The 27,584-nt window shown below is 51.2% G+C and overlaps 1 protein-coding gene across 6 annotated transcripts in view; it reads right to left on the bottom strand.

Moving 5' to 3' along the window:
- LOC140421052 (BCL-6 corepressor-like protein 1) overlaps nucleotides 1-27,584 on the bottom strand; it is a 516,176-nt gene that overhangs the window by 253,996 nt on the left and 234,596 nt on the right. The gene's annotated exons all lie outside the window — the stretch shown is intronic.

Raw genomic sequence — 27,584 nt, forward strand, 5'->3', positions numbered from 1 at the left:
CTGCCTCGATGAGTGCAGCTCGAACAGCACTACAAAAGTGGAACACCATTCAGAACACTTGATTAGCATCACATCCACCATCTTAAAGATTCACTTCCTCTGTAGCCATCATAACATGACTGCAGTGCATACCATCTACCAAAGCACTGAAGTAACTAGCCAAGGTTTCAACAGCACTTCCGAATCCATGACCTCTGCATCTAGAAAATAAGGGCAGCAGGGACATCAGGTGTGGGATCCTACGGCCCCCCGCCGGGTTGGAGAATCGCCAGGGGGCGGTGTGAAACTCCGACGCCGGGGATTTGGCGGTGGCGGGAACTGCGTCGTGCCGGCCGCTGGCAGCGGACTCTCCCCCCCCCTCCCCGGCGATTCTCCGGCCCGCGATGGGCCGAGCGGCCGCCCATTTTAGGCCGGTCCCGCTGGCGTAAATTATAACAGGTACTTACCAGCGGGACCTGGCTGCGCGGGCGGTCTTCGGGTGGAGGGGCGCAGGGGGATCTGGCCCCGGGAGGTGCCACCATGGTGGCCTGGCCCACGATCGGGGCCCAGCAATCCGCGGGCGGGCCTGTGCCGTGGGGGCACTCTATTTCTTCGCATTGGCTGCTGTGGTCCTCCGCGATGGCCGACGCGCAGATGAACTCCCCCCTGCGCATGCGCTGGGATGACGCCAGCACAAGCTGGCACTCCAGCGCATGCGCCAACTCGCGCCGGCCGGCGGAGGCCCTTCGGCGCCGGTTGGCGTGGCGCCAAGCCCCTTCCCCGCCAGCCGGCGGGGCGCAAACCACTCCGGCGCCGGCCTAGCCCCTGAAGGTGCGGAATCACAGATTATCACAGAATTTACAGTGCAGAAGGAGGCCATTCGGCCCATCGAGTCTGCACCGGCTCTTGGAAAGAGCACTCTACCCAAGGTCAACACCGTCACCCTATCCCCATAACCCAGTAACCCCACCCAACACTAAGGGCAATTTTGGACACTAAGGGCAATTTATCATGGACAATCCACCTAACCTGCACATCTTTGGACTGTGGGAGGAAACCGGAGCACCCGGAGGAAACCCACGCACACACGGGGAGGATGTGCAGACTCCGCACAAACAGTGATCCAAGCTGGAATCGAACCTGGGACCCTGGAGCTGTGAAGCAATTGTGCTATCCACAAGGCTACCGTGCTGCCCGGAATGGGGCGGCCCGACGCCGGAGTGGTTCACCTCACTCCTTCGCGCCTGAGTTGCCTGCCCCACCGATTCCCGCCCCAGGTTCCTATCCAAGTCACATAGTCCAGAATGGGAAATATATCATTGTTCCCTCACTATCGCTGGATCAAAATCAGGAAACTCTCTACCTAACAGCACTCTGGGGTATTTCTGCTGAATGGACTGCAGTGGTTCAAGAAGATGGCTCACCAACATCTTAAGTGCAATTAAGTAAAGAAGAAAAATACTTTTTTACATAGTACCTTTCATGACCACAGGACATCGCACACACTTCACAACCAACAAAGTACTTTTGAAGTGTAGTCATTGTCATAATTATGAAATGAAGCACTCAGCAAACCTATAAACAACAATGTGATAATAGAAAATAATCTGTTTTAACAATGTGGACTGAATCATAAATATTAGCCTGGATAATAAATTTTCTCATACCAGTGACTCCCACATCTCATGAACAAAAACATTGTTCAAATCATTTCAACCTTTTCTGCTCTATGGTGAACAAGCCCAGTTTCTCGAGATGTGTAGTCCTGTGTCCCTGGTATTATTCTAGTAAATCTCTTCTGAAGTGTCTTTAAAGCCTTGAAATCCTGCCTAAACTGTTTTGCCCAGAATTGAACACTAATCTAGCTGACGCCTAATCTGTGTTTTTATACATGTTTAGCATAACTTTCTTGCTTTTATACTCTATGCCTCTATAAATAAAGCCAAGAATCTGATATTTTTTAAAAAATTGTAACCGACTTTGATATTCTCACCCACTGGATCTCTTTTGGTTTTGATTTTTATTTCTTTCACACTTAGTTTCTCAGTGACCATGTTATTTGTTGCTTTTTGCCAGATGACCCTTCTGCTTTCTCTTTGACTGTCCCTTTCTCATTATATTTTCAGTTGCCCTTTCCTCACTAAGGTTCCCAGGTAAACACAACAATATTTTAAGATATCCTCCAAGACAATAACAATCCTACTGTGACATCACAAAGTCCAGTTCCAATGACATCATGAATAAAGATTCCTCCCAAAATATGAGCGCATGAATTAGGAGCTAATCTAGGCCATTCGGCCCTTCGCTCCTGCTCTGCCATTCAATAAGATCCTGGCTGACCTGTTTGTGTTTCAAATTCCACAATCCCATCTACCTTTTACACGTTCTGCCTTTTAAAAATCATGCTGGTTCTCCTCAATTGAAATCTCTACGAGTAACTGTCGATATTTTTCCCTGATTAAGGATTCCAAAACCTTACCCACCACTGATATTGGGCTAACTGCCCCCTGGGGCCGGTTTAGCTCATTTGGCTGGATAGTTAGTTTGTGATGCAGAGCAAGACCAAAAGTGCGAGTTCAATTCTGTACCAGCTAAGGTTATTCATGAAGACCCACTTTCTCAACCTTGCCCCTCGCCTGAGGTGTGGTGATCCTCAGGTTAAATCGCCACCAGTCGGCTCTCCCCCTCAAGGGGGAAACCAACCTATGGTCATCTAGGACTATTGCTACTTTACTTTTACTTTACTAACTGCCCTGTAGTTGCTAAGGTTGTCTTTGCCCTTCCCTTTGGAAGGTGCTGTCAAAGGAGCTTTGGCGAGATGCATGTGTCTTGTAGATGGTACACACTGTTGCCACTGTGAGTCAGTGGTGGAGGGAGTGAATGTTTTAAGATAGCGGATGAGGCCAATCAAGTGAGCTGCTTTGCTCTGGATGGTTCTGAGCTTCTTGTGTATTGCTGAAGCTGAAGTCATTCAGGCAACTGGAGAGTATTCCATCACACTCCTGACAGCCTTCTGGATAGTAGACAGGCTTAGGGAAGTCTGGAGGCGAGTTACTCGCTGGAGAAATACCAACCTCTGACCTGTACTTGTAGCAAGATGAAAGACGACCAACTGTTTTATTAACCCAGTAGATATTTAGACCAACAGTTTCTCATATGGAGCTGTACTCCTTCTCTGTACAAGAAATCTGCTGTCACGATCTGCACATCTGTAGATGTTGGACAGAAAGGATAATTTGAGGATCAGCAGTGCAATTTGCCGTAACAATACGGAATTGAGTTACAACCCATTTGTCTGCATAATATCCTGGGCCCAACCACTGCAGCTGCTTCATCAATGACCTTTCCTCCATCATAATGTCAGAACTGAGATGTTCACTGATGATTGCAGTGTTCAATACCATGTGCATTTCCTCAAATGCAGGTGCGGTCTGTGACGATATGCAGCAAGATCTGAACAACATTCAGGCTTGGGCTGATAAGAGGCAAATGTAACATTCACGCAACACAAATGTCAGCAATGACCATTTCCAACAAGAAAGAATCTAACCATTTCTCATTGTATTCAACGATATTACAATTGCTGAATCCCCCACCATCAACATCTTGGGGATTACCATTGACTACAAACTAAACCAGACCAGCCGTACAAGATCAGGACAAAGGATGGGGATTCTGCAGCAAGTAACTCACCTCCAGACTTTTCAAAACCACCATCTGAAAAAACCACGAGTGAGGAATGTGGTGGAATACCTTTCACTTGAAATGAAATGAAAATCGCTTTTTGTCACAAGTAGGCTTCAAATGAAGTTACTGTGAAAAGCTCCTAATCGCCATTCCGGCGCCTGTTCGGGGAGGCTGGTATGGGAATTGAACCCTAGCTGCTGGCCTGCCTTGGTCTGCTTTAAAATCCAGCTATTTAGCCCTGTGCTAAACCAGCCCCGTAGCCTGGATGAGTGCAGTTCCAACAACAGTGAAGAACACCACCAAGGACAAAGCAGCCCACTTGATATGCACCCCATCCATCATCTTAAATATTCACTCCCTCCACCACCGATACAGTGGTTACAGTGTGCATCCCATACAAGATACTGCAGCAACTCACCATGCCTCTTTCCACAGCACCTTCCAAACCCATGACTTTTAGTAGAAGGGCAAGGACAGCAGATGCACAGAGACACTAATAATTTCACCAAGGCCAGTCTTCCAACACCATACCCTTTTATTTGCATAACGGAAAAGCTGTGGTTTACAGCGCACAAGCCCGAAGCTTACAGAATATCAGGCCGGGTTGAAGCAGCAGGTTTTAAACTCTCACTGCTCATTTCCCATTGGGCGATCTAGAGTCCAAGGACGGATCCCACCTACCGGAAACATCTGCCAAGTGTGCAGTCGAAGATCCGGCTCCAGGATCAGGCTCATCAGCCATGCAAGAACCCAAAGAACCCATGACCAGTAACACAGAGTTTCTTAGGTGGACAATCATACTTTTTAGTGAATGATCGCCGAAGATGGAGGTAGCGTAATGACTGCAGTTGAGCAGGACGGTGGTTGGCTCATCATTACCTTCTCTAGGTCATTTAGAGATGGGAAATAATTGCTGGCTTTTCCAGGGACACCCACATCCCTCAATCTAAAATTAAATCAGCTGTTCTCGAGTAGTGCCTGAAGAGCTCATAAAACAAGCAGAATTACGCAAGGTAATGGGAGCAGAGAAAGAGTAACATAAAAAATAAATAAAAGCAGAATACTGCAGATGCTAGAAATCTGAAATAAAAACAGAAAAGTGCTGGAAAATATTCCGTTGGTCTGGCAATACCTGAGCAGAAAGAAACAATTAGCACTTCAAATCCAATATGAGTATTCCAACGAACTGAAGAGAAGTAGAAATGTGAAGGGTTTTATGCAGTTGAAAAAAGTGGGTGAGAGGGGTCAGGTGGAACAAATGGTCAGGGATAGAGGGTGGGAAAGATTAATACCAAATATGTCATGGAACAAAATGCAAAGAAGTTACTGTAACTGCCCCAAAAGGAAGGAGTTCACATCGGGTTTCAGGATAAACAGGAGGTTTATTAAAGTTTGTTACAGAGACTTTCGTGCAAGCTATTCCTCCGAGTGAGTGGCAGCAAGTTCTGAGGGCTGGTTTAGCACAGTGGGCTAAACAGCTGGCTTGTAATGCAGAACAAGGCCAGCAGCCAGGGTTCAATTCCCCTACCGGCCTCCCTGAACAGGCGGCGGAATGTGGTGAGAAGTTGCTTTTCACAGTAACTTCATTTAAGCCTACTTGTGACAATAAGCGATTATTATTATTATTACCGGAAGTACCCGGAAGCTCCGCCCCATCCGCGGGGAACGTGCATTCTCCAAGGGCTTCTGGGAAAGCTAGATCCTCGGCTTTCGGTGGACATTGGATATGACAAAAGTGGTAATGGCAGGAGTAAAGAAACAAAGCATTGGTGCAGAGTAGGTGTTAATATCAGAATAAAGGTCTGCTCTGAAAGTAGAAAATATGAAACAAGGCGCAAAATTCTCCAGTATAGGCGCGATGTCCGCCGACCGGCGCCAAAAACGGCGCAAATCAGTCGGGCATCGCGCCGCCCCAAAGGTGCGGAATCCTCCGCACCTTGGGGGGCCGAGCCCTAACCTTGAGGGGGGGCCGAGCCCTAACCTTGAGGGGCTAGGCCTGCGCCGGACTGATTTCCGCCCCGCCAGCTGGCGGAAGTGCCCCGCCAGCTGCCGCGGAAATTACATTACCGGACGGCGCATGCGCGGGAGCGTGCGCTGTGGAGGGAGTCTCTTCCGCCATGGTGGAGACCGTGGCGAAGGCGGAAGGAAAAGAGTGCCCCCACGGCACAGGCCTGCCCGCGGATCGGTGGGCCCCGATCGCGGGCCAGGCCACCGTGGGGGCACCCCCCGGGGCCAGATCGTCCCTCACCCCCCCCCCCCCCCCCCAAGGACCCCGGAGCCCGCCCGCGCTGCCTTGTCCTGCCGGTAAGGTAGGTGGTTTAATCCACGCCGGCGGGACAGGCATTCTAGCAGCGGAACTTCGGCCCATCCGGGCCGGAGAGTCGCGGGGGGGGCGCCAACCGGGGAGAAACAGGCGCAGCGCAATTCCCGCCCCTGCCGAATCTCCGGTGCCGGAGAATTCAGCAACCGGCGGGGGCGGGATTCACGCCAGTCCCCGGCGATTCTCCGACCCGGCGGGGGGTCGAAGAATCTCGCCCAAGATATGAACTGGCAGTTGGGGGGAAAAGAAATTCAGAATGGAGGACAGAATACCTTCAAGGTCTTAAGTTGTTGAACTCCATTGTTGAGTCCGGAAGACTAAAGTGCCTCACTGAAAGAGGAGGTGCTGTTGTTCCAGCTTGTGTTGGGCTTCACTAGGACAATGCAGCATGCTGAGGACAGACATGTGAGCATGAGAGCAAGACTGTGAATTTAAATAGCAATCGGAAGGTTGGGGTCATGCTTGCGGACTGAGGAAGTGTTCCACAAAGCGGTCATCAGCTGGGGCGAAATTCTCCCCCAACGGCGGGATGCCCGCCGACTGGCGCCAAAGCCGGCGCCAATCAGACGGGCATCGCGCCGGCCCAAAGGTGCGGAAGGCTCCGCATCTTTGGCGGCCTAGCCCCAACATTGAGGGGCTAGGCTGACGCCGGAGGGATTTCCGCCCCGCCAGCTGGCGGAAATGGCGTTTGTTTCCCCGCCAGCTGGCGCGGAAATGCGGCGCATGCGCGGGAGCGTCAGCGGCCGCTGTCAGTTTCCCAGCGCATGCGCGGGAGCGTCAGCGGCCGCTGTCAGTTTCCCGCGCATGCGCAGTGGGGAGAGTCTCTTCCGCCTTCGCCATGGTGGAGACCGTGGCGGAGGCGGAAGGGAAAGAGTGCCCCCACGGCACAGGCCCGCCCGTGGATCGGTGGGCCCCGATCGCGGGCCAGGCCACCGTGGGGGCACCCCCCGGGGTCAGATCGTCCCACGCCCCCCCCCCAGGACCCCGGAGCCCGCCCACGCCGCCTGGTCTCGCCGGTAAATACCAGGTTTGATTTACGTCGGCGGGACAGGCAATTCCTGGGCGGGACTTCGGCCCATCCGGGCCGGAGAATCCAGCGGGGGGTCCCGCCAACCGGCGCGGCTGGATTCCCGCCCCCGCCCAATCTCCGGGAGCGGAGACTTCGGCGGGGGCGGGATTCACGGCGGCCAACGGCCATTCTCCGACCCGGCGGGGGGTCGGAGAATGACGCCCCAGGTCTCTCGTTTGGTCTGTAGAGACCACATTTTGAGTAGTGAACGCAGTAGACTAAATTGAAAGAAGTACAAGTAAATCACTGCTTTACTTGGAAGGAGTGTTTGGGGCCTTGGACATTGAGGAGAGAAGAGGTAAGGGGAATGGGAATGTGAACAGCCAGGTCGATTTAGCATATCGCTAAACAATTTCCTGAGAAAAACAGATATGTGAGTTGTCAGGAAATAGCTGCCCAGTCATTAAAGTAATGGGGTAGTTCTTCAGGAGTGACGTCTGACAGGGATCACAGTCAAGGGAGGGAGGTTCTGTGCAGGGAGGACCAAGATTTCATTGAAAAGATGCACTTTTCTTGTCATGTCCCTGGACCTTCCCTCGTCACTCTTCCATGCAGGCTTTGGTTTGAGAGTTGAAGGTCTCCAGGTCTTCAGTGCTGCATGGCACTGATAGTAGAGGGTATTTTAGGAGATGTTTCATTGTTTGGAAAGCCTCTCCACAGGCACATTTAACAGAATTCATTGGACTATAATCCCTACTTCTGCACAAGGGCTTGACAGCAGCCAACACTAGTCCTGGGGTGATTGAGATACAGCCAAGTAGACCATGCTTTGTTCACTCCATTAGGCAATGAATGTGCCTTTGTCTGGAGAAAAGGAGATCAATGCAGGTACAAGGCTTCACAAAACTGAATAGACTGTCTAGTTCCACACTTAAAAAATTACCAAATGGGCAAGATAACCAATGATGCTAGATTCAAACAGCTGATCTCCTCAGGACAGAAGGGAAGAAAATTGAGTTGGAACAAAGTATGGAAATCAAGGAGCAAGTATGCAAAACTCAATTCTGGTACTTGATCCCTCTATGAATTAGCGAACTGGTAATTGCTTATAAATCAGTCAAACATATGAATCAAATCACAAATTCCAAACTCATTCATGTTCAGTAAAATTATGTTATATTGATCAGTTTCTAATCTAAAAAAGAATCTCGTTTGAGGAAAGAATAATTTAATGTCGAACAATTAAATGTATTGCCTGGTTTCAGGGACTATCCACTGATACTTTGAGGGAATGTGATCCAGTTACATTTACATTCAATCTAAAGGTGTTCTTCCTTCATTAACTCTTAATATTCTTTCCGTTTCCCTTACTTAAATGAATTTGGCTTTTTTCATGGGAAAACATTTTGGACAATGTGGCAAGATTGAGCGGGGTAACAGCCACCAATCAATTACTAACATCCTCCATGTGCTACTCAAACTGCTCAGCTGATACCTTCATGTCTGATGGACCATTTAGTTGTAGTGATCAGTAGTGTATCTTCCCAAATCAATTTTTAAACTGAACTCCACTTTACTGGATTTTAAGTCCTGAAAGGTCCACAGAAATAGTTTTCAATTATGGGACACTATGCACAGTTGTTCCTGGGCACATTTAGCATTTTGGTACAACAAACGCAATTAAGCCATTGATTAACATGCTATGCAATACATTTCTTAATGTGACACCGATCACTCAACACCTCGGATTTCTCTCCCTATTAATACCAGCAACAGAACTATGATCATTAATTCTCCATCATGTCATTGTATATCTCAAAATTATTCTGTTTCTTATAAACTCACCCACTATGCAATAACAATGATCATAATTATAGCCTTTCTTAAACTATACGTAATAAACAGACACACAATCATATTCAAAATGTCTGTCTCTTACTGTAAATGCCAAATAGTTCAATAACTCTGCCATGCTGCAATATCATAGGTAGCCGAAAATACTTAATTCTTGAGCAAAAGCTCTTGCCACAGTTATTAGAATCTTGGAACCATGCAGCACAAAAGACCATTTGATCCATCATGCCTTTTCCAGCTCTTTGAAAGAGTTATCTCATTAGTTCCATCCCCTGCTCTTTCCCCATACCGCTGAAAATGGTGCATGTAAATCACAGGGCCAAATGATGAAGCCCAAGCAGTGTTAACTCTTTCCATTTTTGTTTTATTCACCTTCCTTTCCTTCTCTGCCATCTCTCCAACCTTTTTGACTTGATGATGTAGCAGAGTCCTCCAATGTATGCTGTTGTTGGCCACATGTTCCCAGATTATGATATCAATGTTAAAAGGTTGTTAAGTCGACCTCGCAAGCATCTTTAAACCCAAGGCTAGGTTGTCCTGGAGGTCTTGAAGCGCCCGGACGTTCTCCATAACAAAAATCCTTTGGAGTATACATGTTTTCCTTCCATATAGATGGCCAAGGTATTGGAGGTATCTCTACTTGAGTAATGTGTCTTGGCAATTTGGCTTCCTCGAGTACTTTGATATCAGGAACATTGTTCTTCTCAATACTTAAAATATGATGGAATGAGCAGATGCACAAAAGGTTTGCCTTATATCCTTTCTACTGACGATAGTCCTTGTCTCACTGATAAACAGTAGCCCGCTCGGAATACACATTTGGTAGACCTATTTCTTGATATTCAATGTTAACGTCCAATGACAACAGTTATTAGGTTAGTAGAATGAATATGGCTGCTTCTCTGCCAATGTATTATTAATATACATGAATCTATTATTTCCCATCATGTTACTAATGACAAGATGGACAAATATTGTACAGGGAACAGTAACATTTGGTTGGCTTTGTAATGATTTGGTATGTGGTCTGGAACTGAGTGAAGTATTACGGGGCAGGACAGAAAGTTTGATGGACCAGCCAAAGAGCCATGTACTTCAAATTCCAGCCCATTTTCTGCAAAGGAGCCGATAAAAAAAGTTATTGTTTATGAACCATTGTAATCCAGTATCATTGCTTGTCTAACATTATGCCAGTATACAAATCTTTGGGATGGGAGAATTACCTTATGAGGAACAGTTAGACAGGTTGGAATCCACTGGAGTTTAGAAAAATGAGAGCGATCTGATTGAAACATACAAGATCTTGAGGAGACTTGACAGTGTGGCTCTGAGGCAGAGCAGACAGGGAGAAGTTGCTGAACACAGCGGGTCTGGTGGCCTGAAGTGCATATGTTTTAATGCAAGGAGCATTACGGGTAAGGCAGATGAACTTAGAGCTTGGATTAGTACTTGGAACTATGATGTTGTTGCCATTACAGAGACCTGGTTGAGGGAAGGGCAGGATTGGCAGCTAAACGTTCCAGGATTTAGATGTTTCAGGCGGGATAGAGGGGGATGTAAAAGAGGTGGCGAAGTTGCGCTACTGGTTAGGGAGAATATCACAGCCGTACTACGGGAGGACACCTCAGAGGGCAGCGAGGCTATATGGGTAGAGATCAGGAATAAGAAGGGTGCAGTCACAATGTTGGGGGTATACTACAGGCCTCCCAACAGCCAGCGGGAGATAGAGGAGCAGATAGGTAGACAGATTTTGGAAAAGAGTAAAAACAACAGGGTTGTGGTGATGGGAGACTTCAACTTCCCCAATATTGACTGGGACTCACTTAGTGCCAGAGGCTTAGACGGGGCGGAGTTTGTAAGGAGCATCCAGGAGGGCTTCTTAAAACAATATGTAGACAGTCCAACTAGGGAAGGGGCGGTACTGGACCTGGTATTGGGGAATGAGCCCGGCCAGGTGGTAGATGTTTCAGTAGGGGAGCATTTCGGTAACAGTGACCACAATTCAGTAAGTTTTAAAGTACTGGTGGACAAGGATAAGAGTGGTCCGAGGATGAATGTGCTAAATTGGGGGAAGGCTAATTATAACAATATTAGGCGGGAACTGAAGAACATAGATTGGGGGCGGATGTTTGAGGGCAAATCAACATCTGACATGTGGGAGGCTTTCAAGTGGCAGTTGAAAGGAATACAGGACCGGCATGTTCCTGTGAGGAAGAAAGATAAATATGGCAATTTTCGGGAACCTTGGATGACGAGTGATATTGTAGGCCTCGTCAAAAAGAAAAAGGAGGCATTTGTCAGGGCTAAAAGGCTGGGAACAGACAAAGCCTGCGTGGAATATAAGGAAAGTAGGAAGGAACTTAAGCAAGGAGTCAGGAGGGCTAGAAGGGGTCACAAAAAGTCATTGGCAAATAGGGTTAAGGAAAATCCCAAGGCTTTTTACACGTACATAAAAAGCAAGAGGGTAGCCAGGGAAAGGGTTGGCCCACTGAAGGATACGCAAGGGAATCTATGTGTGGAGCCAGAGGAAATGGGCGAGGTACTAAATGAATACTTTGCATCAGTATTCACCAAAGAGAAGGAATTGGTAGATGTTGAGTCTGGAGAAGGGGGTGTAGATAGCCTGGGTCACATTGTGATCCAAAAAGACGAGGTGTTGGGTGTCTTAAAAAATATTAAGGTAGATAAGTCCCCAGGGCCTGATGGGATCTACCCCAGAATACTGAAGGAGGCTGGAGAGGAAATTGCTGAGGCCTTGACAGAAATCTTTGGATCCTCGCTGTCTTCAGGTGATGTCCCGGAGGACTGGAGAATAGCCAATAGTTGTTCCTCTGTTTAAGAAGGGTAGCAAGGATAATCCCGGGAACTACAGGCCTGTGAGCCTTACTTCAGTGGTAGGGAAATTACTGGAGAGAATTCTTCGAGACAGGATCTATTCCCATTTGGAAGCAAATGGACGTATTAGTGAGAGGCAGCACGGTTTTGTGAAGGGGAGGTCGTGTCTCACTAACTTGATAAGAGTTTTTCGAGGAGGTCACTAAGATGATTGATGCAGGTAGGGCAGTAGATGTTGTCTATATGGACTTCAGTAAGGCCTTTGACAAGGTCCCTCATGGTAGACTAGTACAAAAGGTGAAGTCACACGGGATCAGGGGTGAGGTGGCAAGGTGGATACAGAACTGGCTAGGCCATAGAAGGCAGAGAGTAGCAATGGAGGGATGCTTTTCTAATTGGAGGGCTGTGACCAGTGGTGTTCCACAGGGGTCAGGCCATAGAAGGCAGAGAGTAGCAATGGAGGGATGCTTTTCTAATTGGAGGGCTGTGACCAGTGGTGTTCCACAGGGATCAGTGCTGGGACCTTTGCTCTTTGTAGTATATATAAATGATTTGGAGGAAAATGTAACTGGTCTGATTAGTAAGTTTGCAGACGACACAAAGATTGGTGGAATTGCGGATAGCGATGAGGACTGTCGGAGGATACAGCAGGATTTAGATTGTCTGGAGACTTGGGCGGAGAGATGGCAGATGGAGTTTAATCCGGACAAATGTGAGGTAATGCATTTGGAAGGTCTAATGCAGGTAGGGAATATACAGTGAATGGTAGAACCCTCAAGAGTATTGAAAGTCAAAGAGATCTAGGAGTACAGGTCCACAGGTCATTGAAAGGGGCAACACAGGTGGAAAAGGTAGTCAAGAAGGCATACAGCATGCTTGCCTTCATTGGCCGGGGCACTGAGTATAAGAATTGGCAAGTCATGTTGCAGCTGTATAGAACCTTAGTTAGGCCACACTTGGAGTATAGTGTTCAATTCTGGTCGCCACACTACCAGAAGGATGTGGAGGCTTTAGAGAGGGTGCAGAAGAGATTTACCAGAATGTTGCCTGGTATGGAGGGCATTAGCTATGAGGAGCGATTGAATAAACTCGGTTTGTTCTCACTGGAACGAAGGAGGTTGAGGGGAGACCTGATAGAGGTATACAAAATTATGAGGGGCATAGACAGAGTGGATAGGCAGAGGCTTTTCCCCAGGGTAGAGTGGTCAATTACTAGGGGGCATAGGTTTAAGGTGAGAGGGGCAAGGTTTAGAGTAGATGTACGAGGCAAGTTTTTTACGCAGAGGGTAGTGGGTGCCTGGAACTCGCTACCGGAGGAGGTAGTGGAAGCAGGGACGATAGGGACATTTAAGGGGCATCTTGACAAATATATGAATAGGATGTGAATAGAAGGATATGGACCTAGGAAGTGTAGAAGATTGTAGTTTAGTCGGGCAGCATGGTCGGCACGGGCTTGGAGGGCCGAAGGGCCTGTTCCTGTGCTGTACATTTCTTTGTTCTTTGTTGACAGGGTGGATAGTGAAAGGATGGGTTTCCCTTGTGGGAGAGACTTGGGGCAGGATTTTCCTATCTCGTCTGGCCAACCCACTGCGAGCGAGAATGGAGAATTTGGCATTACAGCCAAAACTTCATTCACTTTCAGCGGCACTGGAAATTCACAGCTTCGAGCAAGGACGGAGATTTTCGGCGTAAAACTAGGAGGTGCAGTTTAAAAATAAGGGGTTTCCCATTTAAGACATAGATGAGGAGAATTTATTTCTCTCAAAAGGTCCTGAGATTGTGGAACTATCTTTTAACAGAGAGTGTTGGAGGTAGGGTCATTGAATATTTTTAAGGCATCAATAGATTATTCGAAACATAGAAAAAATAGGAGCAGTAGACTATTTGGCTCTTCAAGCCCACTCCGCCATTCATTATGATCATGGCTGATCATTCAACTCAATAGCCTAAACCCACTTTCCCCCATACCCTTTGATCCCCTTCGTCCTAAGTGCTATACCTAACTGTTTCTTGAAACCATACAATGTTTTGGACTCAGCTACTTCCTGTGGTAATGAATTCCACATGCTCATCACTCTGGGTGAAGAAATGTCTCCTCATCTCTGTCCTAATTGGTCTACCCCGTATCCTCAGACTGTGACCCCTGGTTCTGGACACACCCACTATCGGGAACAGCCTTCCTGCATCAACCTTGTCCAGTCCTGTTAGAATTTTATAGGTTTCTATGAGATCTTCCCCTCATTCTTCTGAACACCAGCAAATACAATCCTAACCGATTGAATCTCTCCTCGTACGTCAGTACTGCCATCCCAGGAATCAGTCTGGTAAACCTTTGCTGCACTCCCTCTATAGCTAGAACATTCTTCCTCAGATAAGGAGACCAAGGGAGTCAAAGGATATTGGGGGTAGGCAGGAAAGTGGAGTTTAGGCCACAAACAGATCAGCCATGATCTTATTGAATGACACAGCAGGCTCGAGGGGCCAAATGACCCAGCTTGTCCAATCTTTCTTCATAACCCCCCTCCCTCATCTCAGGTGTCAGTTGAGCAAACCTTTTTGGAACTGCTTCGAAAGCATGTATATACTTTCTTCAAAAGGAGACCAAAACTGTACACAGTACTTCAGATGTGGTCTCATCCTGTACACTTATAGCAAAACATCCCGACTTTTATATTCCATTACTCTTGCAAAAAATGACATTACTTTTTCCTTCCTAATCATTTGCTGAACCTGCATATTAACTTTGCGATTCATGTACCAGAGCACCCAGATCCCTCTGTACCTCAAAGTTCTGCAATCTCTCACTATTTAAATAATATGATGCTTTTCTTTTTTTCAACTCTCCCTATTTAAGTAATATGCTGTTTTTCTATTCTTCAAAGCAGATGAGCGCCCTATAGAGATGACAGCTTTCTCTCGGTTCATGTGGTTAACACATGAAAGAAAATAGAAAGCTCACCATTTCTCATCCCTCCAGATGGAAGCCCACAAAAATCAGGTAAAATTCACATAAATGTCAGGAGATTGGAAGACAGTGAACCCCATCCCTCATACTTATTTAGGCTTCCCATTGTGCTGCTGAGGAGGTGACTCATCCTCTGACTGAACTGAAGCCAAAAATCCCATCCCACCCACTACGATGCTTGCCACTGGACTGGGTGGAAAATACCACCCATAGTCTCGCTGATATGCGAATATACATTTTTATTTCAACAAAACTATTTCTGAGGGACTTGGAGCTACCTAAGAAAACCATACTGTCACAATTTGCCAGCTTGTGATATACACATACAACTTATGGCAATATAATTTGCCTTGGAACCATAGAAAATATACAGCACAGAAGGGAGCCATTCAGCCCATCTTGTCCATGCCTTCTTGTACACAGTTTAGGTTAGTATGCAAGAAAGATTCAATTCCCTATGTTGAAGGTTACACACATGCAGAAGAGATGGCAGCACACTGAAAACATTAAAATTCTACATCCAAATTACAAATTTGCAAAGATTGAAACCATCAGAGCAGCTCCCTTTAAGACTGTGTAGGTAAAGTCACTGACTACTCTTGCAAAAAGCCTACCGATTCCTTTAATTGTTATGTAACATTTGTTACTACAAGCCAATCAACAATAAATGACAAAAACTTCAGTGCTAAATAAATGTGTTCTTTAATACACATCCATTTAATGTTATACTGCAGCTATTAATGATACAGACAACTGCAATGATACAGGAAATAATTTTCCAAGCCCCACTGGCATGTTCAATGGAGGGCATAATGGAATAATATGGCAGGAAGCCCAGAAATCGGTTTCACACCAGCGTGAATTTACAGCGGGATTTCCCCACCATGGAATGCACCATGGTGGGTGTGTGTCATGGCAGGTTAGAAACCCGCCAGAGGCCTGCGTGAATGTCATTTGCTTCCTATTAATGGCTGACCTCCTTGCGCCAAGTTCTCCCGTGGTGCAAGGGAGAAAACAGATTGGCGTGAACGTTCAGACAGCAGGGGCGAAATTCTCCGTTATCGGCGGAAACTCCGCCGATCGGCGCAAAAAACGGCGCAAATCCCACTTGCGTCACGTCATAAAAATGGGCCGATAGTCTGCGGCCCGAAATGGGCTAGCAGCGACGTAACGGGATCCGCGCTTGCGCAGTGGTTCACGCCGTGCAGCGTCATACGCGCTGCACGGCGTGACGGCTCATAAGGCCGCGCAGCTCCCCCCCACCCGACCGGAACAGCCGACCGCAACACCCGACTTGATGGCTGGCCGTCGCTCAGCCCCGAGGTTCGAGTCACGCGATGTGGAGGCGCTCCTGGATGCGGTGGAGCAGAGGAGGGACGCCCTGTATCCCGGGCACGGCCGCAGAGTTGCCCCACGCCACAGCCGGCGTCTGTGGAGGGAGGTGGCAGAGGCCGTCACCGCTGTGGCCCTAACACCACGGACAGGCACCCAGTGCCACAAGAAGGTGAACGACCTCGTCAGAGCAGGCAGGGTGAGCGTCCCCCATATCCCCCCCTCCCCCCTCCCCCATATCCCCCCCTCCCCCATATCCCCCCTCCCCCATATCCCCCATATCCCCCTCCCCCATATCCCCCCTCCCCCATATCCCCCATATCCCCCCTCCCCCATATCCCCCCTCCCCCATATCCCCCCTCCACCATATCCCCCACATTCCCCCTCCCCCATATCCCCCATATCCCCCCTCCCCCATATTCCCCCCTCCCCCATATCCCCCCTCCCCCATATTCCCCCCTCCCCCATATCCCCCATATCCCCCCCTCCCCCATATCCCCCCCTCCCCCATATCCCCCCTCCACCATATCCCCCACATTCCCCCATATCCCCCCTCCCCCATATCCCCCCTCCCCCATATCCCCCCTCCCCCATATCCCCCCTCCCCCATATCCCCAAGTGAATCCAGCCCTAACCTTAACCTCTGCAATGCACGCGCAACCGATGGCGTGCATTCATATACCTGCCTAACACTGTTGCCTTTTACCCCTGCCACCACCCCCCCCCCCCCCCCCCCCCCCAGGAGAAGCGCGCACACAACAATAGGGAGCATGTGAGGACTGGAGGAGGGCCCGCTGATGAGAGGCCACTGACCGTACACGAGGAAAGGGCCCTGGAACTGGCTGGCGGACCTGAGGACCGGGAGGTTGCTGATGCAGAGGTCGGGGCCCCACGAGCAAGTGAGCCACCAACAGCCCGTCCCCATATCCCCCCTCCCCTATATCCCCCTCTCCCGTATCACCTGATCACTGCCTGATGTCTAACCATGCATGCTTCATTGTGTATCGCAGGACCAAACGTCCAGGCACCCATCCCCGCAGATGCAGACCGCCCGCAGGATGCCCCTCGGAGACCACGGGAGACGGAGAGACCCGCACCCTCCAGCATGCGACGCCCGCAGGATGCCCCTCGGAGACCACGGGAGACGGAGAGACCCGCACCCTCCAGCATGCGACGCCCGCAGGATGCCCCTTGGAGACCACGGGAGACGGAGAGACCCGAACCCTCCAGCATGCGACGCCCGCAGGATGCCCCTCGGAGACCACGGGAGACAGAGAGACCCGAACCCTCCAGCATGCGACGCCCGCAGGATGCCCCTCGGAGACCACGGGAGACGGAGAGACCTGGAGCAACAGGGAGACGACACCCCCGTCACGTGCGGGAGCGACCACCCAGCGATGAGGGGGGCAGCCACAGGCCCCCGTCACATCCGAGCCAGGACACCACTACCCAGGACACCACTATCCAGGACACCACTACCCAGGACACCACTATCCAGGACACCCCTACCCGGGACAGCACTACCCGGGACAGCACTACCCGGGACAGCACTACCCGGGACAGCACTACCCGGGACAGCACTACCCGGGACAGCACTACCCGGGACAGCACTACCCAGGACACCCCTACCCGGGAAGACGAAATACCGGACAGTGACTCAGAGTGGATGGGTGGAGACGAACCCCCACCCCAAAGTGCCATGGACTCAGAGTGGGACGAAGAGCACGACACAACGCCACTGCTGTCACCAACACCCTCCACCATCGCAGAAACACTCACCACGGTTGGGCACTTTAGTGATGAGGCGTCTGGTACACTCACTGGTGCGCACAACACAGCCGTCCCGGTACAGCAGGTGGAGGTAGGAGCAGCAGAGGGACCGGGCGGTCGGAGGGCAGCCCAGGCCAAGCGAACATCTGCCGCCCAGATGGATCCCGGGTTCCTGCAGTTACCACACCCACACATAGATCCGATGCAACCACCGACACGGAGACGAGCGAATAGGGTGACGGGTGGCTTGCGGCGGCTGCGGTCGCAGGTGGAGGAGTCCACCCGCGTCCAGGAGCTGGGAGTGGTCCCGGTCATGCGTGCCACCCAGGCTGACACCGCACGGGTGGCGTCCGCGGTGGAGGCAATGGGTGCGACGGTGTCAGACATGGGGAACGGTTTGCGAGGCCTGGGGCCTTCCGTGCAGGCGGCGTCTGTGGCCCAGGAAATGGCTGCCCTCTCACAGGAGGCCATGAGCCAGCGCCAGATGGCAGAGGCGCTCAACGCCATAGCCCAGTCTCAGCAGGCCATGGCCCAGTCTCAGCAGGCCATGGCCCAGTCTCTGCAGGCCATGGCCCAGTCTCAGCAGGCCATCGCTGAGGGCATCGGCGCCAGTGGCCATGTGCGAGCTGGCGTCGCACTGTCGCAGACAGGGTTCGACAACCCCCTGGGTTCCATGGCTGCAAACCTGCAGACCCCTGTCGATACCAGCACGGGCCTCCAGGACTGGCAGCGCCAGATGTCGGGGGCGCGTCGGATGGCCAGTCCGTTCGCATCCCCCACCCATGTAGAGGCCTGGGGGCCATCGGGCACCCCGAGGGAGGAGGAGGTGGTGTGGTCCGTCCCAGCTCCCTCTGTAGGGGAGGTCCCGGTACACCGCGACACCTCGGACTCCCCCCCTTCCGTCCCAGGTGCATCGGGTGGGCAACGGGCAGGACAGGCTGGCAGCTCGCCATCCCAGTCGCCCGGGCCGCAGCCTGGCCCATCTAGGCCAGGACGCCCCAGGAAACGGCCGCCAAAGGGATCCAGTGTCAGAGGGCAGGAATCACAGGAGTCCACCTCCAGTTCTGCTGTACCGTCTGGGGAACCACGTAGACGTAGTCAAAGGGCCCGTAAGGCCAAACAATTAGACACTGAGTAAGTTGGCACGGGTGCAGGGCACAGATGAGTTTTAGGCGCTAGGGCACATGCATGAACTCCTTTGGTTATTAAAGTCAATGTTACACCTACCGAAGCTGCCTTTGTGCTCTGTCCAATGTGTGCGGGGGTGTCATGTACGTTGAGCGCAAGTGTGTGTGTGAGGGGTGGTCTTACCTCAGCCCCAGGTGAGTCTGCCCCCTTCCCCCTGGGCCGCCATCAACATCCCCCGGGCAGAGGACGGGACCGTGCGCTGCAGTGTCACAGCCGCATGCAGGGATGGTCCGGGTGGATGGTGGTACTGTGGCCATGGGTCAGACATAGTCCAACGATGTAGAGCCAGGAGCTCATCGGAGGCGGGTTGTCATCATTCTCCATGGCCTGCGATAGACACGCGTCGACCCGCAACTGGGTGAGCCCGGCCCGTTGTGCCGCCGGTGGATCGGCAATTGGGAGTGGGGGGGTGGTGTGCATGCGGGTGGGGTGTGTGGGGTTGGGGAGGGGGGTGAGGGTGCTGGGTGGGTGGATGGGTGGGGGGTGTGGGTGGTCGGCTGTTGTCATGGTGTGCGGTCTGTGGCAATACTACCCGATTCCCACGCCCATCTAGTCAGTGAAGCGGGCGGCTATCAGCCTGTCCCGTGCCCGCTGGGCCAGCCGGTAACGGTGGACAGCCACCCGTCTGTGTCTACCCCGTCTGCCCTGACCATTGCCCCCATCCCCCTCATCTGGGGAGGACTGGGCCTCTTCCTGCTGCTCCTCCACTCCGCCCTCCTCTGCCTGCGGCACATCGCCCCTCTGCTGGGCTATGTTGTGCAGGACGCAGCACACCACAATGATGCGGCCGACCCTATCTGACCGATACTGGAGGGCGCCCCCAGAGAGGTCCAGGCACCTGAAACGCATCTTCAGCACGCCAAAGCACCTCTCGATCACTCCCCTTGTCGCTACATGGGCATCATTGTAGCGGTTCTCCGCCTCATTGCGTGGCCTCCGTATAGGCGTCATCAGCCACGATCGCAATGGGTAGCCCCTGTCGCCCAGCAACCAGCCCCTCAGCCGGGGATGGCGTCCCTCGTACATGCCGGGGATGGATGACCGCGACAACACGAATGAGTCGTGTACACTGCCTGGGTGACGGGCGCAGACGTGCAGGATCATCATGCGGTGGTCGCAGACCACCTGTACGTTCATCGAATAGGTCCCCTTCCTATTAGTGAACACGGCCCTGTTATCTGCAGGTGGCCGCACGGCGACGTGCATCCCATCGATCGCGCCCTGGACCATGGGGAACCCGGCAATGGCAGAGAAGCCCACGGCCCGGGCATCTTGGCTGGCCCGGTCCACGGGGAAGCGGATGTAGCGGTGCGCCATGGCATAAAGGGCATCTGTCACTGCCCGGATGCACCGGTGCACCGATGTCTGCGATATGCCGGACAGGTCCCCACTCGGTGCCTGGAATGACCCCGTTGCATAAAAGTTCAGGGCCACCGTAACCTTGACGGACACGGGGAGAGGGTGTCCCCCGCCAGTGCCACGCGGTGACAGGTGTGCCAGGAGGTGGCAGATGTGTGCCACGGTTTCCCGGCTCATCCGGAGTCTCCTCCTGCATTCCCGGTCCGTGAGGTCCTGGTATGACTGCCGGGGCCGGTACACACGGGGCGCCCTCGGGTGCCTCCGTTGCCGTGGGGCCGCGACGTCCTCCTCCCCCTCCTCGTCCTGTCGGTCAGGTGTCCCTCCAGCCTGGGCGGCTGCCGCCTGCCCCTCTGCGGCAGCCTGCGCCGCCTCTCTGGCACGCTCCTCCTCCTCCTCATCCAGGGCAACATAGACATGAGCGGCTGCCACCACGGCGGCCAACATCGCTGGATGATCTGAAAACATGACGACCTGGTGGGGGGGGGAGGGGAACGACGACATGTCATCATTGCCCATATCCCCTCCTCCCCCCAGCCAGGTGGCATGGACAGCATGGGTCCAACTGTTGGAGGCTGGCACCTGGCCAGGTGGACCAACTCATTTGCCCTCCCATCACCCACCCCGGCACGGACCCCCCCCCCCCCCCCCCCCCCAACCTCCACCCCGGCACGGACCCCCCCCCCCAACCTCCACCCCGGCACGGACCCCCCCCCCAACCTCCACCCCGGCACGGACGCCCTCCACAACCCCCAACCTCCACCCCGGCACGGACGCCCTCCACAACCCCCAACCTCCACCCCGGCACGGACGCCCTCCACAACCCCCAACCTGGCACGGACCCCCTCCCGGCACTCCCCCGGAGCCCAGCCTACTCTAACCACCCCCGCCCCCCCCCCGCCGCACACACACACAAGCCGAGACACACCTCTCCTCAGGCAATCAGTCTGCGGCCACGCCATTTCCTGCCCAGAGCCAACCCCCCAGGCCGTCACTCACCTCCTCGCTGGTCGGCGTGAGCCTGGAGCACCGGGTCACGCCGATGAAAAGGAGGTTTGATTCACGTCGACGTGAACGGTCATCACGTCGACGGGACTTCGGCCCATCCGGAAGGGAGAATATCGGCAGGCCGAAAATCGGCTGCCTTGCGCAGACCCGTGACATTCTCCGCGGCAGCGGCGCCATTAACGCCCCGCCGACTTTTCTCCCTTCGGAGACTTCGGCGGGGGCGGGATTCACGGCGGCCAACGGCCATTCTCCGACCCGGCGGGGGGTCGGAGAATGACGCCCCAGATGTCAGGACTTATCTGAACAATGCCTGGTGCATATTTGAGAATTCAGGACAGAGGCTGCCCACAATCCTGGAACACCACAGCAATGGGTCGGAGAAGGATCTGAAGATGAATTTTTCAGATTTGGTGTCCTGGAAGTGGTCCAGCCTCTGTGTGTTTCAGGAGATCCATCTTCGTTCTCAGGAGGTCCACCTTCTTTCCTCAGTGGTGGTCAGTGATGTTGGATACTTTTTCAATGTAGCACCCGGATACGATGGGTACACACCATCTAGGCTTGCCCCTAAATACAGCATGAAACATCCAGGTGCATAATTAATGAGTTCAGGAATAGAAAATTGGGCGTGTTTTCCCCATCGGCTGCCGCAGCAAGAAACACTCCATGTTCCTGCACCGCCTTGGCACTTACTCTCAAGATGGAAGAATTCTGCCCACAATAATGCGAGTAGGCTGAGAGCACCCATTCAATGGGCACAATATTTTGGGGGGGAGGGTAGCAATTGGCATGCCCCGCAGGAGCAAAGTCAACAGAGAACTGACCTGCACTACACTGGCCCATCCCGCAGCCATAAAGCACTGTGGGTGGCTTAAACAGGCGAAGTGGGACTTATGTCCCCCACTCGGATTAGTTGGCAGGTCCATTAGACCTGAAAATGCCAACAGCGCATTAGAAGATACTGCTAGGACTGCAACAAAGATGCAGAAATTGGCCCAATGCTGCCCCAGAAGCAGGCAAATTTGGGGTGTTGGCAGGTTAAGGAGGTTGGGGGAGGAGTAAGTCATTAGACGGGTATGATGAAAGTGAGGGGTCTATCTTGGGCGAGCGGCCCCCCATTCACAAAAGGCAGACCCCGAAGATAGAACTATTCACCCCCCCGCCGCCCTGACCCGGGGGCCCTTCCTCCCTTGAAAAATGTTTTTTTATTTGGGCTGCTCAAATGTCCAGGCCAACTGTTTTATGATGTGGGCAGCGTATTATTAGGGTCAATTGGCTTAGTAACAAGACTAATTACCCCTGATTATTTACTTTAATTATGGCAGCATGCTGCCAATTTTGACATCCGCCCACCTCTCATATTATGGGGATGAGCTCTGGGGTGAATGGGAAAGTGGTGGGTGGCACCCACCCAATTTTACGCGCCTCCTCATTGAAATCACGCTCAGCAGGAATAAAATGCAGCCCAATATTTTTCAATAAATGCCCCTCACCCCTCAAAAGAAAATAAACTTATGACAAGGGCACTATTAATCAACAATCACAAAATGTTCAAACACAAACAGCGGAATTCTCTGTTCCTGATAAGTGTTGATGCCGGGACAGGATTCGTGGACTTCCACAACAGCAAAACTGGCATAGCATCTGGTCCGATTCAGTGACCATTAAGGGTCATTAAACGACCATGTGAAACAGAATCAATTCCAATGAGAAACGGTGCCGGATTCGCGGTTGACACTCAAGCTGCAGCCGCATATACACATTTTACTCTCCACACATACCATCCCAGCCAACAGGATGGCAGCAAGGAGAGCGACGCCAAGATTCACCAACGCCAAGCTTGAGACCCTTTCGCCGAGCCTGGGCGCAGGTGGTACGGGCTTTCAGCAATTTGAGAAACACCATCTGGATCGGCCAGCTGTGCCGTAGAAAACTGCACGAACTCCTCAGGGCGGCCAGGATGAGTAGGCAGCACTGTGCCCCTGGCACCCCTCCCCCCCCACACACACTCTATCCCCCCCAATCCAGAGGGCATCTGAACCCTCACCCAGCACCACATGCCGGCAACCCCTATTGGCTGACATGGCCAGGTGCCCTGGCCACTGAAGCCACCAGCTACCCACCCCCTGGGCTGCATGCGTAGGGACTGTCTAAAACTGCATTTTCTTTTCCCACCCAGGAGAAGGCCGCCCATAACCACAGAGAGTAGTAGACGACTGAAGGGGGACGCCGGACTTGTGACCCCTCACCCCAACAGAGCAGCTGGTCCTGGACGTGCCCAAGAGAAGGACAGTCGCCGGGGTGGAGATCGGGCATGGAAGTGAGACCCCGCTGCATTGCGGTTCCCCGTGACACGTTTGTCAACTCCCTCACCATCGGGCAGAAGATACAAAAGTTTGAGAACACGCACATGCACTAACAAATTCATAAACAGCTTCTTCCCCGCTGTTACCAGATTCCTGAATGACCCTCTTGGGGTCTTGAACTGATCTTATGGATTGAACTGATCTTCCTCCGCATCTTCTCTACAGTTGTAGCACTATATACCGTATACTTCACCCGGTCTGTTTTTGCATTTTCATTATGCAACCTCATGTATTTATCGTAAGTTCTATGTTTTCATGTATGGAGCGATCTGTCTGGATTGTACACAGAACAATACTTTTCACTGTATCTCAGTACATGTGACAATAAATATAAAATTTATCTCTATGCCTAGCTCTTCCTCCCATTTCTGTGTCTTGTCCAGCGGTGACCTTACCCCTTCCAGTTGTCGCCCGAGGTTAGAGGTCTGTCCAGTAGGGAGTGCCCTGGTAGCTGGCGAACCGTAGCAGTCTCATTGTGGAGGAAGTTCTCTATCAGCATGTATCGTTACTCGTTCCCTTTTGGGAGCAGGTGTTGGTCCATTAGTTCCCCCACTGTCGCTACTCTACCATCTACTACCTTTCATACCCGTTCGTCCGTCTCCACCTTTTAAAGGAGGTGGCTGTCATCACAAGTGTATATCTAGAGTTCTTGCAGATGGAGGCCATGGTGGACATTGCGACCAGACCAGAGTGGTGCCCGAGTTCATTCCACATCCTCAGCACTGCCACTGGGCTTCTTGAATACTTCACGGGCAGAATGGGAGTGGGGCCACGGCCAATATTCGGAGGATGTCTACGTAGAAGTGCTCTCCCCCTTTTTCACCCACTCCTGGCTCTTTGTCCCATCCCCGTACTCTTTCTGCGGTAGCTGCCCAGTGATAGAATAGGAGGTCTGGAAGAGCCAGCCCCCCCCCCCCCCCCCCCTCCCTCCCATATTCCTCCTTTCCCGTTTGGACAATCTTGCAGATCTTAGGGTTCTTCCACCCCCACACAAACAGCATGATTAATTTGTCTACTTTGGTGAAGAAAGCCTTGGGGATGAAGATCGGGAGGGATCTGAACAGGAAGAGGAATCTAGGCAGTCCATTCATAGTCATGGTCTGCACTCTCCCCGCTAGGGAGAGCTGGAGTGAGTCCCACCTCCATAGGTCGCTCTTCCATCAGTCCGGACAGGTTCCATTTGTGGATCCTTGTCCAGCCATGAGCTATTTGGATCCCAGGTATCAGAATTTGGTTTGGGCCAGCTTGAACGGCAACCTGAGAAGGCTCCGAACTCCCTTAGGAATTTCATTATTCCTCCCATTATGGCTAGGAGATTTGAGACATAGAGGAGCAGGTCATCCACATAGAGTGAGACTCTGTGCTCCCTGTCTCCCCTCTGGATGCCTCTCCTCTCTCTCCCTGATCAGAGAGCAATGGCCAGTGGCTGAATTGCCAGGGCAAACAGCAGCAGGGATAATGGGCATCCCTGTCTCGTGCCTCTGCGCAGCCGGAAGAGATTGTCGTATGCTCGCTGTACATTAGTTTCACTCATGAGGTGAACCAAACCATTCCAGTACCTCCATTAAATACATTCAAACACATGCTTGCGATGAAACATATTTTGAGATCAACACTGTACTCTTCTAGGGCAGCACGGTGGCACAGTGGTTAGCACTGTTGCCTCACAGCGCTGAGGCCCCAGGTTCGATCCCGGCTTTGGGTCACTGTCAGTGTGGAGTTTGCACATTCTCCCCCTGTGTGGGTTTCGCCCCCACAACCCAAAGATGTGCAGGATAGGTGGATTGGCCTCACTAAATTGCCCCTTAATTGGAAAAAATTAATTGGGTACTCTAAATTTATTTTTAAAAACACTGTACTCCTGGCAACCATGGAAAAACTGAGGGGAAACCTGCACACAAGCACATATATTTAGAATTGTGAAGGACGAGCTCTCCACTTGTACTGTCACGGGTGGGGAGCAGCACCTGATTGACGGCTGATGCTAATTTCCTCTTCTGTAACCTACAAGACCCGCAACAAACCAGGGAGAGAGAGCAGCTTGCAACCAGATGAAAATAACATGAGCAACCAACAGCCCAAACTTGGTGGAGGAGGGCAATGTATCAAGATGCAGAAGCAACATGACAGCACCGTCACCCGGTTGTAAGAGTGCACCGATTCCGAGAGAGGTTCCAACACTCGAAACATTGAACTGGATACAAACCACAAGGAAGCAGCCACTCATCTTCATGGCATCGATTTGGTGGGTCCAGGACTGTTGTAGAGCCATAAATGCCGAATTGGAGAACTGCACAGCCAGCTGAATAAAATTCCCGAAAACTGGTGTTTCTTAAAGTTTCTGGATTTCAGAGTTACGGACCAGGTTACAATGAATGTAGGGGGCAACCTTTCGATATTTTGACTTTCCGCAGATCATTTGCGAAGTTTTCGGGGTGCATTCATCCACTCCACCCCCCCCTCTAATATTGAATCCTGATCATATTAATCATTTCAATTACCTCTTCCGTTCCCATTTTGGATTCTCACCACTGTTATGATCAAGCTCCTTCCAATGTTCAGCAACAAAATCTATATTTCTCCTGGGCATTCTGCTGCCCTCTGGTTTGTGTACATAGTTTAGCAACTTGAGACGTTAACCAACCCCTCGATTTCTTGGAAGTAGAGAATGCTAGAGCTGCATAGAGGATTCAGTATCATTTGGGAGGAAAGGGAAATGCAGGGTTTGATTTCCTATCAGAACATAATTCTGCCAGGGATGGAGGGGGGCTCTATGCAGAATACTAGCCTCACCTTTCTCTTTTGGCACCTCTCCAAGCAAAGGGTGGTAAAAGTTTGTAACTCCCTTCTGCAAATGGCAATTGACACTAAATCAATTGTTAATTTTAAATCTGAAATTGATAGTGTTTTGTTACCCAAAAGTATTGAAGGGTATGGAGATAAAGGCCACTTCTAAAATGGCAGAGTTTTCCCATTCTGGTTGCTAGCACCCATCTGAAAAAGTGGACATTGGCGCTCTGTTTTATACAGCAATGCACTGTAGGTTGGGAGATGTAGGTATAACCCCCTGTAGTTTGAAAGAAGCCTGTGTTAAAAAATGAGATCCATACAGCAGCAGAACCTTTTGTAAAATATTGTACATCAGTGCTGAGTGAAATTCAGCCTCCACCTGTGCTGCTCTTCAGTAATATTCCAAAAAGTGGGTTTAGCCTGTAGAACGTATTGGTTGGATAAGTTTGTTTCGAGAAGTCACTCCCTGGTCCTCGCCTTGTTATGACCAGGTGAGAAGGGGTGAACTGGCTCGCCTCTATTCAAATTCGTTGGTTGATTGCAATAAAGGTTTAATTTTTTTAAATTGGATATGAGTATTCCAAATCAATATTTTACTATTTAAGCTTACGATATAAGGAAGCAATCACAAGATTTTCTTGAATCAAAGGAAATGAAAATTTATTAACCTCTAAACCCGAGATAACTAATAAAAACATGACGGCAAGCATTCGGCCCTCATGCAATGATTCGGGCACACACACACTCACAGTTATCAGAAATAAAAAAAGGTCCCGGTGATGGGGATGTGCTGAGTCGTGGCACATCAGGTGGTTCTTCTCCGTCGGACAGAATAATAGGCACTTTTGACTGAATTTAGCCCACAAAATCAGACTAAAACATCCCCAACCCTCAATGACAAGATATATAGCAAGAATGCCAGGAAGCAGCAGCCCAAGAGGCCGCAGGGACACCAAGCACTGCGGCAAGGGACAAGAGCAGCGAGCAAGCAGATCAGTAGACCCATGAGGCAAGGGGTGCTCTGCTACCCCCAAGAGAGGGAGATCGGTGACCCGAAAAGCAAGTCCCTCCCCCAGCAGGCGATGGATGGAAGATATTCCTCACCTGGGAACTGAAGGAGATGAGAGA

Source organism: Scyliorhinus torazame, chromosome 5 (assembly GCF_047496885.1).
Source record: "Scyliorhinus torazame isolate Kashiwa2021f chromosome 5, sScyTor2.1, whole genome shotgun sequence".
In the NCBI taxonomy this organism is placed as follows: domain Eukaryota; kingdom Metazoa; phylum Chordata; class Chondrichthyes; order Carcharhiniformes; family Scyliorhinidae; genus Scyliorhinus; species Scyliorhinus torazame.